Source organism: Mytilus californianus, unplaced genomic scaffold, assembly GCF_021869535.1.
Source record: "Mytilus californianus isolate M0D057914Y unplaced genomic scaffold, xbMytCali1.0.p SCAF_2, whole genome shotgun sequence".
In the NCBI taxonomy this organism is placed as follows: Eukaryota; Metazoa; Mollusca; class Bivalvia; order Mytilida; family Mytilidae; genus Mytilus; species Mytilus californianus.
This window is the reverse complement of record NW_026262668.1, coordinates 7,079,205-7,097,023: the sequence shown is the minus strand read 5'-3', so window position 1 is coordinate 7,097,023 and position 17,819 is coordinate 7,079,205. Positions and strand designations below refer to the sequence as shown.

The 17,819-nt window shown below is 32.7% G+C and overlaps 1 long non-coding RNA gene across 1 annotated transcript; it reads left to right on the top strand.

Moving 5' to 3' along the window:
* Positions 1–14,009: 14,009 nt before the first annotated feature.
* LOC127728760 (uncharacterized) lies at positions 14,010–17,119 on the top strand. The gene is made up of 3 exons (XR_007994361.1): positions 14,010–14,191; positions 15,700–15,744; positions 16,769–17,119. It is a non-coding gene; the product is annotated as an uncharacterized LOC127728760 (long non-coding RNA).
* The last annotated feature ends 700 nt before the right edge of the window (positions 17,120–17,819 follow it).

Here is a 17,819-nt window from a genome sequence, read left to right as displayed (position 1 = left end):
TATTGTTGTTGTTTGTGATTTGTATTTGGTACATGTATTATATATAAATAAGATGTTGTGGTATGAGTGCCAATGAGACAATTATCCATCCAAGTCACAATGTGTAAAAAGTAAACAATTATAGGTCAAAGTACTGCCTTCAACACGGAGCCTTGGCTCACACCGAACAGTAAGCTATAAAGGGCCCCAAAAAGACTAGTGTAAAACAATTCAAACAGGAAAACCAATGGTCTAATCTATATAAAAAAGGAGAAACGAGAAACACTTATGAACTACACGACAACCGCTGAACAACAAGCTCCTGACTTAGGACAGGTTCATAAAAATGCAGCGGGTTTAAACGTTTTAACAGGTGTGTATACTTCTATGACAATTAAAAAGAGACAACAGACAGTATATATTTTCTCTGCAAACTTATTGCAAAAGAAAATGTCACAACAATAAAATTATGAAACAATTTACATGTATCACATTACAAGTCAATTTAGGCTACTCAAAAATTTCACATGTGATTAAGCCAAAATCAAATATAATCGAACAAGATATAAAGATTGAGAGCTTTGTCTATTTCGAACTTTTCAATTTGCGCAAAATTAATGTTGAAATGAAATTTCAATCAAAACTTACAGTTGAAGAATGAAAATAAGCTATTAAAATGCTTATTTATTCCTTTACTGGGGTTTAGTTATTTTTCATAATCTTTGAAAAAACAAAACAGAGAAGATTTAATAGCCATTTTTTTATCTTGAATTTGTTTTGTTTATGTTTGTTTTTTTGTTTTGTTTTTTTTTTTTGGGGGGGGGGGGGGAGGTAAGGGGTAAGGGCTCATATCATTTGTGAAGAACGTAGAAATGTTTTAAGAGAAAAACTCAGGACTTAATAATAACATTTATTCTAAAAGCAAATACAGCTTATAAGATATATACACATAATGATGATAATTTCATTTAAGACTGACATACAGATACCATAAACATACTAACGCCAGAGTCTGAGCTTGTTTTGCTATATGATATAAAAACAAGATTGACGAAAAAAGGTCATTTATTCAAAATCATAAATGCAAAAAAATACAATTTGCAAATAAAACATTTGACATAAAAGTTTATAATTAATATGCAGTTATAATACATAATTACTACGAAATTACATCAACTAAAATCATATCAATTGAATAAATGACAAAGAAAAGCAAAGGTGGGGAGAAAAATCTGCCCCACTAAAAAAAGAAATTAAATTTTACACATCTACTTTTAAAGATAAAATAAAGGGAGGTTTGTGGGTGGGAATTTAAATTTCACGCAATGTATTAGAATCACAAGTTATCAAGACAAGCTCTAATGATAAAAGGAAGCACAAACGTGGAACATAAATGTGAACTCGTGCTGACCCCGCAAGCTCAATTGATCAACGAGAAGGATGCCACCCACGCACTGCTTGTATTTTCCCTTCTATTTTCATAGTACATGGCTTTCCATGCACTATAAAATGCTATACATGAATGACTTTTCATTGTAAATTAATTATGAAAGTGAACTCTTAAAAACTGCACTAACGAAGTGTACAATCCCTCAAGGCAACTTCCTAGGGAAATGAGCAAAAAGAAAAAAAATCACGAGTACTGTTTGTTTGTCTAATTGTTATAAATGAAATCAGGAGAATATAACTATAAAATAATTTTGAATTGAGATTTCAACATTGTAAAATGTTATTAGTACATACTTAGACCCCCCCCCCCCCCCCAAAAAAAAATAAATTGAAAAGGGGGCAAAGGTGTAGGTAAAATACATGTAATATTTAAACTTATTTTTATACGAGACATTAAATCAATGCATCTAATGTTGAAACGATTCTAAATTCATAAAATTTATTTATGAAGTTTTTTCATTATTTAAAATTATACAATTTTAGAAAAGTTGATTTAAAAAACATTGTGAGTTTTTAAAATAAGGGAATTTTAGATATATGAGATTTAATTGTACCTGAAGCAGAAGAAATTTCCATTTTTGAATAATTTATCCTTTTTTTTGTTATCACAAAACTATCTCATTGCGCTTTAATTTCATTTGTTGAAATGATTTACATCCCATTAACTTACCATGTTAACACTTAAAGTGAGCTAATATCAAAGTTTGATTATTACAATGAAAGGCTAATTTTGTTATGTCTCGAAGGTGTAAATATGTTCTAAATAGGTCAGACAATACTTGGTCATGTTTTATGAACATTAAAAACCCTTGGCTACGCCTCGGGCTTTAAATATTCATAAAACATGACCAAGTATTCTCTAACCTATAAATAAAATTACATAATTAATCTTCCCTGCTGTCTTAAATGATTTTATTCCGCTTTTCATTAGCAAATAAAATTGGTTATACACCAATAACTAGAATTTTACAAAATCTTCTTGAGTTCCACAATATATAAACATGAAAGTGTAAATGAAATACAATACAGGTATATTACATGATACAAAATACGAAATATGAGCGAGGAATGATATACTATATTCCTTTGTGAAGCTTTTTGCAGACTGTTGTATGGTTGTTTGTCTCTTTTGTTTTAGTTAAGGAATAGTGTTTTTTTCTGCAACTTATGGTTTAAAATTTTCCCACTAGTATCATTTTTAACCGGATTTCCAAGGAAAAATCGGTTATTGATTTGGGGATGTACGGCGGGCGGGCATCCGGGCGGGCGGACGGCTGCCAAACAGTGTGCGTACATTAACTCATGAACCGTTCAACCAAAGCTTTTCAAATTTTAATATGTTGTTACTGATGAAAAAATGGAGGTCAAGTTCAATATTGATGATTGTCACTTTGACCGTTCAGGAGTTATGGTCCTTTTGATATTGAAAAATGCCAGGACATAAATAAATGTTAAAAAATCCGGTTTGCTGTCGCTCTGACAGCCTCTTGTTCTTTGTTACCTGGTACATTCAAAATCTGGCCGGTAAGCATGCGGGCAAGTGCAAGCAAAGGGTTCATAGTTGTATCAAATTATCATGTTTTTGTCCTGAATATTGCAAGCAGAACATTAATTCATCTATTTAGATTCTTTCAGATATCCTCTGATATAGGCACTGCGGATCGTCGACATGAATTTAAAGCGGAACATATCAAGTTCTTATATTCTGTTCTGAATAATTTACTACTTGTGGTGTAAATAACGATGTTGATCGAAAAGTTGAAAATCTCCACAGTGTTTTGAACATAATATACAATCTCACGATCCTCAAAGATTATTCCGGCATGTTTGAGACCAACAGCTATACGATGGGGTATCATGCAAACGAAATAGATAGTTGTTAGTGCTATGACTGTTTTGGTTATAACAGTCTCTTTTCTGATTCTGTTTTTGTCTATATTATGATCTATCATCTTTAACAGTCGACGGCTATTTTCGACAACACCATGTATCATGAGACAGTTTGTGACAAGTATAATGATAAATGGAAATCCTCGCAGTGTCATAAAATATATAAGATAAACGTGGTTTTGAAAGAAACTGTAGCTTATCAGTTCCGATATGAGACACCGCATTAGAATAAATCCAATAGATATTAAATATCCACTAGTATAAAGTTTAAGAGTGAGTTTAAGACTCCAAATATCTCGAAACTTCAATGGTCTTCTTACAGCAAAAGCCCGTTCTGATCCGATGATCACTGCGCACAAATTACTACTAGAAATGAAGGCGTCTTGAAAATATACTGTTTGGTCATAAAAACGATTAAAGATACTGACCTGTAAGAATATACTTGATAACACTAACAAAGCACACAAGTCTGAAAGAGACATCAGTCCAATGAGAACATTGACAGAGGTCCATTGTTTCCTCTTCCATAAAACTATGAGGGTTAAACTGTTACCAATAATCCCGAATATACTCAGAGTCCCAACTACCGATAAATAGCTAAATGGTGGCTTTAGTTTTGGGAATGCGACTGTTTCATTAAACTGTACTAACGTATTATTCATCTGATGTGGCAATGTCTCTACTCCGCTACCGTTTAAGCTGGTTTTATTCATTATATCCATCTTTGACCCTTGTAGTGCTGTTCTTAGAGATTTTGTATTTTATATGCAGTCCTAATGAGTAATGTAACCTCGATAAAGAAATAAATGCATATAATTTCTTAAGCTCTCCCTAAGATGATTTAAATAGGCAGCATAAACATGCAAATGAAGACTGAATAAAAAGTTAAGCTGATAATTGAATTTAGACATGTCAAACTTTGATGATAAGATAATATAATAAACATTTCAACTATCATGTTATTAAAAACCAAATAGATTTTTAACGAGATGAAAAGACACAAAAAAATAAATAATTTCACGAAGAAGAACAAGAAGATCTGCAATCTAAAGGAACTGTATGAACCTTACCCACAAAGTTGTAACATCTTTCTTAGTCTTTTTGAAAAAATCCTTATTTTTAAATACACACAAAATAATAACAGGAATAATAAGATAGACACATCGTATCAGTCTTGCAATTCGTGATTCGTAAATTTTGTGTAGTTTCGATTTCATCTGTTCTCCCTAATAGCCCTCTAGGAACAGTTTTGCATTTTCAGCACCTCTGTTGATAGAGTCAGTATAATAGAAACATTAACTGAAGTAACGTGCCAATTTCGACATATAAACACCATACGATCGGACAAAGGGTATACTATACTGGTAAATGAGAATGATAACCTCTCTTTTTATTCATCTAAACCATACAATGTAAGAGTGAATCAGGTAATACAAACCCTTACAATCCAGGTAACAACAGGATAATCATTAACATTTTCAACAAACAATCGGCATTCCCATGTGAACCAACTGTGATTCTCTTCTTGCCGACTTGTTCCTTTATTCATATGAGGTTGACTTCATACAGAAACTTCTTATGAAGAAAGAAAAGAATTCAGCAGTATCCTTTAACTTTACTTTCCGCTATACAGATGATGTTTTCTCGCTAAATAGTTCAAAATTTGGTGACTATGTTGAACGCATCTATCCTATTGAACTTGAGATAACGGATACAACAGATACAGCTAAGTCTGCCTCATATCTTGACTTACATCTAGAAATTGACAATGAGGGTCGACTGAAAACTAAACTTTACGACAAAAGAGATGATTTCAGCTTCCAAAATTGTGAGCTTTTCATTTCTATGTAGCAACATTCCAACAGCGCCTGCATACGGAGTATATATTTCCCAGTTGATACGATATTCTTAGGCTTGTATTACCTATCATGATTTCCCTGATAGACGGTTGCTGCTCACAAGGAAGCTATTATTCTAATAGTTCCAAGTGGTGAAGTTGAAATCGTCCCTTCGTAAATTTTACGGACGCCATCACGAGTTGGTTGATCGTTATGGAATATCCATTTCACAGATGACAACGGAAATGTTCCAATTGTCGAAACTACAATCCCGCCCGCTTTTCCCCGAATGTGACCTACCGAATCATACGTATCACCGGGTTTGTACTAACATGAGCAACACGACGAGTGCCACATGTGGAGCAGGATCTGCTTACCCTTCCGGAGCATCTAAGGTCACCCCAAATTTTTGGTGGGGTTCGTGTTGCCCAGCTGTATTATTGTTGGTCTGTTTGTCTTTGACGTTTTTAACCATGACATTGTGTGTTTATTTTCGACCAATGAGTTTGAATGTCCCTTTGGTACTTTCGTTTCTCTTTTGAAAAATAGAATTCAAGATAGATCATTTGGAAAGCAGGAATGAAATCAGCTAGCTACACCAGGAAGCTACCATTTAAACTAAATTGTGATCATTTAATGAACACCACGGCTGTAGCCCTTGCCATTGAAGGATTTCAGAACTATTCTGAGTTTAAATACATGTATATTATTATTTACCAATGTTTCAGTTCTACCACTGAGTCGATGCCACCTGCTGGTGGAGGTTTCCTCCCTGAGGGTATCACCATCCAAATAGTCAATACTTTTGTGTTGACATGTCATAATTATAAATTACCTGATTATAAAACTCTGAATTTATGGAAATACTAAGGAAAAACCTTTTAAAAATTACTTACTCGCTACAACTCAACATTAAAAAGCTGCAGACCAAATATTAGATAATTCCGCTTAATGGGAGACGACAAAAGTTTTCCTTGTACAATGATGGTTGTAAAATTTCAATCTATCCAACTCAACATTATAAAAAGGCAGACCAAATATTAAATCATTCCCTTTCATAAACAAACGTCTCTTTTGGAATATTGAAGTTTAGCCTTTAGAGCAGCATTGGTTACGGCATCCAAACAAAGTTTAGTATACACAGATTGGTGTGTGTGCATATTGAAATTAAGATCACTGAATCTTACTGTTGTGCTCCATTGGTAGCAATCATTTGAAAACTCAGGAGGATTCAATATCGATTTGAAAATATCTGGTAAATCATTTTATCTTTTCAGTTTATGATTAGGATTATGGTACTTCTGTCTGAACCACTTTTGAAGTTCCACTGCTTTACGCCTTTTGGCGTGGCTCGGTACTTATGCATCCCGCCAATGCTTTGTTGTGCTGTGGTCATTTTTTGTATTCTTGTCTTTCATTTTTACTTATGTGCTTTGTCTATATGCCATTTTGTTTTTCTTTGTTGACATATTTGTTTGTTTTTTTAGTGATTAATATTATAACACAATGTTGACAGCTGTACCCTTATTTTTTGACATTTTTCCCGTTTATGTCTGTTTGTTTTGTTCACACACTTTTGTCAATATAATGGAATTTTATGCGACTGTCATACAAGTGAGAGGTTTAGCCAGCTATAAAACCAGGTTTAATCCACCATTTTCTATATAAGGAAATGCCTGTACCAAGTCAGGAATATTACAGTTGTTTTCCATTCGTTTGATGTGTTTGAGCTTTTGATTTTGCCATTTTATAAGGGACTTTCCGCTTTGAATTTTCCTGGGAGTTCGCTTTTTTGTTATTTTACTTTTTACGTGAAGTTCTGTCTGTAGTAACTTTCGACGTCTTTTACAACTGAGTTCCATACGTAAGACGTTCCGCCATCTTCTCCTGGCTGAATTTGGTGTATGATATGAATTTGAATTGCAATATACAATAAGTAAAGATATTTGGATTAAACCTCATAATTTGACGCTTTTGAAACACGAGTGTAATTTCTTCCCTAGCCCTCAGATAGTCCATAACCGGTGACATATTGTCTACGTTGGATTAGCCAACGACAAAATCCGACAAAGACCACGGAGACCAGAAGCTTGTAATATATAAAAAAGATAACATAAACCATCGATAAAAAAATCTTCTATATATATAGGTCAATATATAAGTGTATAAATCAAAGGGGAAATAACCAAATTAACTTGATCCGATTGGCCTTTCTGGGTTTCTTCAGATTAATTTCATACCAAAAGTTAACAAAAGCTTAGCGATACAAATACACGGAAGCTATGTAAGAAAAAGGCAAAATTCATCAAAACGAAAAAAAGGACTAGTTTGCTGTTTTCAGGCTACACAACTCTATGAATAAAAATAAAATTTAATCTCTTTGACTTTTTGTTTAGATAATGTGTACCATGATAAAATATTGATGTTGTCACTATCGGCTTTCTATATCAATTTCCATTTTTTATTTTTATTAGAATGGTTTATAGTAAACATCAAAACATGAGAGAATAATTAACCTGTGGTGAAATATATGCATTTCTTATTCCGCTAAGTATGTATGGTGTGATGTTGACTTTGTGAAATCAAAGATTCATTAATGCATTATGAGTTAAATGATATAATGAGACCTTAAAAGAATAACCAAACTTTCTGTGGCTAATGTTGAACAGAGAGCTGTTGTATGAGCTAATTGTGATTTTTTACCAGGATTAAAATCCTTTTGTAGGCCATTTTTTATCAGCTCTTTGGATCTAACTAATTATTCGTTTTCTCGTTGATTCTAAAAAAAATACCTGTGAAACATTGGGCATTTTTCAACTCATAGATATAATATAACAAAACAAGATTAACTTGATTAACTGATTAACTGAATTACTGATTTTATATTCGAATATATTTTCTAATTTTATTGAATTTATTTCACCGTATAGGAGGAGTCTTTATGGCTTCAATTGCACAATTCTTTAAGGACAATAAGCTACTTATGATACAGATATTATAAATAGTCCCTTGTTAAACTTTGAAAAAGAATTATGCTGGACAACTTTATTAGAAATCCGAATCACAGTCTTGTCAGATGTTCAGAAGTTTTTAATTATCTTCTCTTTTTTATGTTAAACTATTGTTTTGTTGGAATTCATATTTGTTCATCAGGAGATGGGTTTGTAGCTGTATAATGTTTTCGACAACCATTACACAGGTCTATGAAATAATTTTAAAAATGGTACCATTAATGTTATTAAAGAATTAACATACATCACTGGAATTATAAATTAACATTCTTAGGCAAACAATTCGCTTGTAATACACAAAGAAACCTACCTTCTTCAATTTTTTGTATCAAAATTAGAACCTAGCTCAAAAACCATTGAACTCTCAGAGAATAACTTCGTCTAACCATGGATTCACGAGTAATGTTCTATAGCTGTTCGATAACTATACAAATTATCAATTTCCCTGTTAATTGTTATCATTATACTCTATGCAAATTTCCTATCATCCATTCATTTCATTGGATACGCGGCATTTGATAATTTTCACTAACCTTTCATAATCCCGAGCCACCCATAGCAACATATGATAATATTAGCAACGAGTGTTAATGCCTAAAATTAAGACCCGCTGAGCCCGAGGTTTGCCGATCCGGAATAATTAACACCCGCTCCGGCCGAGGTTTACCGATTCTTATTTCTACATTATTTTCTTCAATTTGTTGTTGTTATTAGTAAAGTATCTTAATTTATGACTTTATTTTTTTACAATTGTCCTTCTAATAACATAATGCACACTTGAATCATAAGGCATTCAGTATAATAAAAAAACATACTGCCCTTGGATGAAGGTGTTAGGGTGATTAACACACGCGGTGAAAAAAATATCAGTCTTTGGTGATAATTTTTCCACTCGTGTGTTAATCTACCTTAACACCTTCTTCCAAGGGCAGTATGTTTACATTGTCATTGACAAAACCAAAAAAAACGAACGCACAATTGTAACCGGACAAAATGGTAGGGGTGACCTGCATGTTCGTAATCCAAAATCTATGATAAACTAAATGTATTACAAAATTACAAGCCAAAACTAGGAACGACGGCTTCTACAGTTTGGTTTTTGGTTTACGAAATTATATCATATTATGGGCCTAATTATAATTTCTTAATAATTGGATAAAATTTAAATGGGTGGTATTTTACTCCCTGCTTATAATATACATACAGCAATCTACAAATACTACATAGAAACAAAAGAATGTGCAGCATGTACCCAATCCAAAACTGGATATGATCTCAGGTGAAGATCCTGCTCCACATAAGTACACATTTGGTGACAAGTCCAATTAGGCGATGTCACAATTGTGGTTACCACAATTGGAACATATTCGTGGTAATCTGTGAAACAGATATTCAATCGCGGTCAACAAAATCATGGTTTCAGTAAAAGTTTTCAAGGGATGACTTCAACTTAACAACTAGGAACCCATGGTGTACCATAGGTTCCATGTAGCAGAATCTCTTACAATTATTTTTATGAATGATGTTTTTATATACGTTTATGTTAAAGTAGTATGAAACAAGTTTCTTGTTATTATAATTACAAGAGAAATATTGAACCAATGCATCCATATGTGCAAATAATATTAAATTCTATAAGTGCCTGTCCCAAGTCAGGAGCCTGTAGTTCAGTGGTTATCGTTGGTACATGTCTGTCATATTTGTTTTCGTAAATTGTTTTGTTATAAATTAGGCCGTTAGTTTTCTCAATTGATTTGTTTCATATTTTCATATCGGGCCTTTTATAGTCGACTATACGGTATGGTTTTTTCTCATTGTTGAAGGCTGTATGGTTGCCTATAATCGCTTATATCCACTTCATTTGAACTGTGGTGGATAGTTGTCCCATCAATCATACCACATCTCCTTATTTTGTTAACATATAACAAACTAAGTTCTCTATGCACGTTTCTTACATTTATTACGAATCTATAAAAAAAAAGTAAAATAACAAAAATACCGAACTCCAAGGAAAATTCAAAACGGAAAGTCCTTTATCAAATGGCAAAATCAAAAGCTCAAAAACATCAAATAAATGAAAAACAACTGTCACATTCCTGACTTGGTACAGGCATTTCCTTATATAGAAAATGGTGAATTAAACCTGGTTTTATAGCCAGCTAAACTTTTCACTTGTATGACAGTCATATAGAATTTCATTATATTGACAACAATGTGTGAGCAAAAAAAACAGACATAATAGGTAAAGATGTCAAAAATTTCATATTATCGACAAATAATATTCCATTCAGTGATTGTTGGCCGCGAGCTAATTAACTTTCGAATTTTCTTCCCGAAGAATGGATAAACAATCAAGAGAGAGTTCCAAATGGTGAAGTTGAAATCATCCCTTCGTAAATTTTACGGACGCCATCAACGTTACGCACGCTGTTCCTACAACCCCTAGGATTTAAAACAGAATCTTCGAAATTTCCTCCGCAAAACAAAATAAAAATGTTAGCAAACACGAACCACTATTAAAACAAATTCAGTATATGTTTTAAATTATGTTTTTATAGCTCTTGATTATATACTAAGTAATATCTAGTATATTTGAGGATTAAAATAACAAAGCTATGTGAAAAAAACGGATGTCCAACGTTACATTTATGAAAAACTGTTTTAACTCTTATATATAGTGATCCTATTTCTTATTCTCTGATCTTCGTGAAACTTGGCAGGAACAACGACATGTGTCGGTTCTCTGTGTCGTTAAAGCCGTTATTTTGCCAAATTTCATTTAACTTGGTGGCTGCATATTAAGCTTGAATAAGAAAAATTTCCAACGACGTTTTTCGTTAACTCAACGACTGAAAGTGAATTTTATAAGTAGATATAGCAGGAAATAAATAAAAAGAGTAACACAATAATAACATCTATCAAAAGTACAAATATTTGCCTCATTGTTCGTGAGTTCAAATATTGCAGATTCTATAAAATCTTCTCTACACAGTCGTTTTTCAAGCGGTAGCCATTTTGTCCAAGTTGATATTTCATTTTTCAAAGCAGTTAACGCGTATATTTTAACTGATATTTCAATAAGTTATTTATAATTGATCAAAACAAAAGTTAGATACACGAAGAGTACAAAATGCCAAGATTCTTTTCTTATTAACTACATGTTTGGGTGTTAAAGGAATAAAATGCTTCCACACATTACAAAACGGTAGCCAATTTGTCCAAACGTTTGAAAACGTCGAAAAATCCGAAAAACGCTAATTTCCGACGTTACATGTGCTAAAGTTTCAATTAAATGCTCATGATAATTAAAACAAATCGTGTGGTGAAATTTAGAAAAAGATGATGATGGCTGCCGAAAAACAAAAAGAATATTGCATGTTGCTATAGACTCCGGCCGGGGACATAGATTCGACACGGGTTAAATTTTGCAATTTTTATTAACCGTTTATAGCTTTTAACGATTTATTTAAAAGAATGGTGAAATGGAAAAAAAATTTCATTACATGAACGAATACATTAACTTTGTTCAACTTTTGCAAAGACAAATTGGAGACACCAAGACCGTTCTCTAAATGTAAAATGCGAATTTTAATTTATGTTGCGGAAGTACTCCGAAATAGATCATTTAAAGTCGTCACTTCAGTAAGGTGCATTCACCAATATTAAAAGACTGAATACAAGTCCACGGAATGTTTTACTTCGCGATTTGTCCTGCTATTCATGTTATAACTGTCGTGATGAAAGTAATTCCTGCACTAGCGAAGCCGGAACTTTTCGCCAATATAAACTTGGGCATGAAATGGAGGTAATTGAAAGACAAACAGCGACGAAAACCGTGTCATTGAATTAATAAAACCCGGGATTGTAATATTTTATTTACGGACGATCCAGGAGTAGATTACTATATTGAAAATGTATATCAGAAGTTAAACAATGTAAGCAAGCAACTTTAGATGACTTGGGAAATAATTCTCAAGCCAAGGTTCAAGTAATTGAAGCGGTGTATTTCGACAAATTATGTGCCAGGGAAAATACAATTCTATTCAAATTAACCAAGGGTAAAAATGTTTCAATTTACTTGCAGAGTATCAGATATATTTGCATTTGGGTTGAATTAAGATATAGAAATTTTAAAAAGACAGATGATTTGCACCATGAAATTAAACATCCTATGATAAAAGTTTTGTACATCTAAAAAAATTAATTTATTTATGGAAAACCGTATACATGTACTTCCGTCCCATTTTTCCTTCCTACATTACTTGCGACAGTACTGCATTTTTCGGCGAAAGAACTTTAAGGGTAAACATTAGTATATCAATTTCCACAACTTGAGGTAATTTATGATAAAATGACATCACAAAAAGAACAGAACCAGAATCAACCAACAACATATAAAAAAACGAATAAAACTTGCAAAAATTAATCGAAGTCAAAAACCGTCTTTGACGCCGCATTTTTAGTGTAACGTCGTGTTGTAGGAACATCGTGCACAACGTAATCACGAGTTGGTTGACCGTTATGGAATAACCGTTTCACAGATGATATCGGAGATGTTCCTTATGTCGTAACTACAATACCCTTCCCTTTTCACGAATGTGACCTACCGAATTAGACTATTTACCGGATTTGTAATAACATAAGCAACACGACGGGTGCCACATGTGGAGCAGGATCTGCTTACCCTTCCGGAGCACCTGAGATCACCCCCAGTTTTTGGTGGGGTTCGTGTTGCCTAGTCTTTAGTTTTCTATGTTGTGTCATCTGTACTATTATTTGTCTGTTTGTCTTTTAATTTTTGGCCATGGCGTTGTCAGTTTGTTTTCGATCTATGAGTTTGACTGTCCCTCTGGTATCCTTCGTCCCTCTTTTTTAACACAGAATCGTGAAGCACATATAATATAAGTGAATTGATAGAGCGATGTTTTAATATTTTCAATTGTACACGCGTTCCCATTTGTTATTCAAACTTTTTCATAACAGTTGTTAAATGATTTGATGTATCAATTAGTTTTTGAAGAATCAATGATTGCTATTTACCTTCCAGTGCACGTTTGTTTACACTCTTTCATCACGAGTTCTTACTTGCATATTTAATACAATGTTTTATCAAAATACAAGAAGTATCTGCTTAAATACCAGTTAATTAACTGTTTACAAAACTTCTGAATTTTTGAAATACTAAGGTTTTTCTACCTCAGGAATAGATTACCTTAGCTGTATTTGGCAAAACTTTTAGAAATTTTGGTCCTCATTGCTCTTCAACTTCGTACTTTATTTGGCCTTTTTAACTTTTTTGGATTCGAGCGTCACTGATGAGTCTTTTGTAGACGAAACGCGCGTCTGGCGTAAACACAAAATTTAATCCTGGTATCTATGATGAGTTTATTTACATAATGGCAGAAAACATTAATTTGAATTGCAACAGAAAAACACAAGTCTCGTTTTGCTAATGATGCTATGAGCAACTTATAAGAGGTTTGCGTTTGTAATTGTGTGTATTATCTTCTTAGCTTCACCTTATTGTGTTGTTGTCGATGATGTAACATTGTGATATTCATTCAGTAAAATCGCAGTTAATCGAAATTAAGTGCGATCATCTACGATATATATCAGTTGTGAGTTTTTATCCATCTATTTTGAACATTTTCACACTTTTTAAATATTCTATTTCAGGGTAAAGAATACACTAGCGCAGTATTTCGCCTGTTGGTCATTCATTTAAAGGAAGTCTCAAACTTCGAAATGTCAAAATAAAAGACAAATAAGTTGACTGAAACTCGATACATCCAACGAATATCCAAATCATGCAATATTCAATTCAACGAACAGCTGCCACACATGAAACATATTTTAGAAATGTCAAATTAATATTCAGTAGCATTTGTTTCCTGCAATTGTTTTTTGTCATTGCATACGTAAGCATGATGATTTTTCCTGCACTTATCGTAATTTTCATAATTGATAGAGTAAAGCTTCACAAATTTTCAAATCACCAGCAAGGCGTTGTGTCGTCGCAATCAGGTAAGACTCAGTCAAGATATATAAATGTATTGCTGTCTGTCAAATTTAAGCTTTCGTATTTGATTTTTCAAATGTTACAATTATAAAGAAATACAGTTTTTACGTGCAACTTATACAAATATGTGAAAGTAATTAGAATGGCTAAAACTTTGTTTTGATGCTCTTAAAAATATTTTATTTTATTTAAATTTGTTTGTTTGTTTATATTTAATGCGACCATTGTTATATTGGAGAGTACAGGAGAGAGCAAATGACAGTCGGGTGGGAAGGATACAAATCCTTGTCAATTAAGATCGATGTCGAATGCACCTCCCAACGAGCGGGACCCGAACTCTCAACCTCAGTTATGACCGGATAGTGAACACTGTCGATAAACTACTTAGACCACACGGCCTCATTTACTTTTTATTGGTCTTTTTTACTTGCTAAACTTATAGTCTCTCGTGCACCTGGTGAAATTTTTTCAGAAAGACGATTCGTTCGGACTGAAACTGTTTAACACCAAGTAAAAAAGGCCCATTACCCATTGCCTATAGATCATTATCCAATTCATTGTTTTTGTAAAACAATAATCGATTCTATTCTTTATCGTCAAAAAAAAGAAGAAAGAAAGATGATATATCAGATTAAAATGATTGCGATTCAAACAATGACATCATAAAACGCCTTTAAAGTAATGTACAGAAGTTGCAGCGTATTCAAAACCCTTTTTGCTGATTGAAGTATGTTGGCTACTGGAACTACCCAACTTCAATACGTGTTTTCAGTAAAAAATGTATAATATTTCAAATCTTAAGAAATCAAGAAAAAATTAGATAGGGGGGTGCTTGTTCTTTGAATACAAATATTTGAAAACATTTTGTTTTTATTTTTCTCTGTTTTGGGTAGAGGGTTATATGAAATGCATTGGAAGTAAAGTATATTTGAATGTACGCATCAATGTTAAAGAAAAAGATAAAGCAAGAATTTATAAACATGTATATTTTTTTAAATACATAAAAATACAGTTGGCACAACGCTAAGATTATAAATGGAGTCACAACTTACGAGAAAAGCTGACTTTTGTTTCGGAAGGATAATAGCGTAAAAGAAAATGAATAGTATATCTTTCATTATTTCCATCTAAGAACTATTTTAAATCACAGTTAGTACTTGACAAAAAATATAGAAATATGAACTTCTATTTCGTGCACTTAATGTGTCGTTATCTGATTAAAATACAGGTCCTGTGTCGACGCTGGATCTACAATACTCCATTCTTCAATCTGTTTTGAATATCAGTGAAATTTCCGCTTTAAATTTTGAAAGTATTTCATCACGTCAATTCTGAGGATCCCGAAAAGGTTTTCAGAACAGAAAATGTGTATCATATACAGCGTGGACTCGCAGTTTGTATTATAATCAGATTGATACTCGTGATTACTCGATGAATAAAATGTTACCTTTAATAATTGTTATCTTATCTCCAAGCGATATTAAGAACCGACTAACTTTCTGTTTTGTCTTAGCGGAACCTGTACTGATAAAGAAGGATTTGAATCCAAAATGTTCTGGTAAGAAATCTATTTCAAAATCAAGCATATTACTGCCTTAAAACTACAAATAAGTATTAAAATAACATTCAATAAATTCCTATCTTGAGAAATGCAGTCTTCTTTAAAGTACTGCCTCTTTGTGTTATAGCAGAAAAAAAAAACTTTTTATAAAAGTGTTTTCTTTTAATAACCATTTGCAAAATGTATATTGTTTGCAGTTAAAAGGACTAGGAAACAAAAAAAGCATTTGCATTTATTGATAGACAAGTATTATTTAAATATATTTCTAACAACATTTGTGTTAAACAATTGTACCGTTATGAAATTAATCAATATTTTGTAATAATCAAATCCATTTTCAGTTTATCAGTACGTAAATGATGTATCCATGTTTTGCATAGTATCCGTTTCTTGTTAGATTTCAACGGATCTAGTATTTAAAAGCTTTTTTTCGACATCTCCCTCTTGCATTTACACAATTTGTTTCCTCGGCAAGACGGTGCTAGGGGCCGTCTTAAACTTACAGTGAGGTTAGAGTTTTTTCTTCCGTGTTGAAGGCCTCACTGTGACTTTGAGATGAAGAACAGCAATGAAAGCGCTGTTCCTTTGATTTTTGTGTGTTTTTTGTTGTGCATGTACTGATTTTGTGTCATGGATGGATACCCCATATCCTTTGTTTTTCTATTATGATAGCGTTATTTTTAAAGAAAACATATCTATAATACTAAGATAACGAGGTCCAATTTGTTAGCCGGCATGGAGTAAAAACAACAAATCAAAGAATTCAACTTTATATATAACCAATATAGGACAATAGTGTTGATTAAAAATTACACCATTCTAGGCCCTTTTGTTTTCCAAATAATTTATTTTTCCAATAAGTTCCGGGTCGAATCCGATACCGACACCAGTAGTCTATGTTACCTGTTACATATTACCTAATCTGTATGTTCAGCATCTGTCAGGAACACCACCAAACGGTGTATTTGGGATTTGCTATATACACGGGTCATTATTACACTTAAACTTCGTCATTATACAGGGGCTTGGTGGTTCAACAAGTGCGCAACTTTTGACCTGAATGGCAATTATTTCATTGGGAAACCAGACAAAGAACACCGCGGTGTCTACTGGCGTTCTTGGAAAGGAAGCAACTACTCCCTTAAAAACTCTGTGATGATGCTGAGAAGATTATAATAAACTGTATTATATAAAATCACATAGTAATCTTAAACTACTCCTTTTATTATTTCGTGTTTAAAAGAAAACTGTTCGATTTCTAAGAAGCTACAGTGATGTTTAACACCATTTTCATTTTAGGAAAAGATAATTATCAAGCATCAGACAATTGCATGAAAAATATTCTTGTAAAGTGAATAAAACTGAAAATTTGTCTTCTGTACATGGTAATATAAAACCCGATAATTCCACTTCAATAAAAATACAATTTTAACTATGTAACCATATTAAATTGCAACTTACTTCAGTAAAAAATATTCTTTAACTTAAGTAAACATATTGAAATTAATTTTACTAACGATTACCACCTTTTCAATATGTGTTGATTAGGTCTTTCCACTTTTCCGTGGAAAAACCTATTGATTTTGTTCTGATTATTAAAATTTTTTGTCTTCTTCCGCGATTTTTTTTTTCTTGCGCTGTATTTTGGTTTCGCTTTTATATCTTGCATATGATATCGAAAAGCTATTGTGCATTTGAAACTCACACTGTTTAACCGAACACTTTTCATTGTTAGAGTTATCTCCCAAAACATTGTTTTACTTGTTCCTACATGTCCTCCGTTACCAACAATGATATCGACAACATTCTTTTTCTTAATTGTTCATTACATCTTCATGAAGCTGCGACTTATTTGGACCGAAGTGATCCACTGACTTCTGATTGGAGTTGTCTACCCTTCATAATTAAATTTGTCGATATGTTTTTGTAACTGATAAACCGTAAGCCGTATAGACCTAGGGTCTTTAAATTTGATGTCCATGGGTTTTAACTTACAAAATGAGATTAAGGTCAATAGGTAATGTTGTGTTCATGTTTGTCTTTTGCTTGTTATTGCATCTCCTCTGAAACTT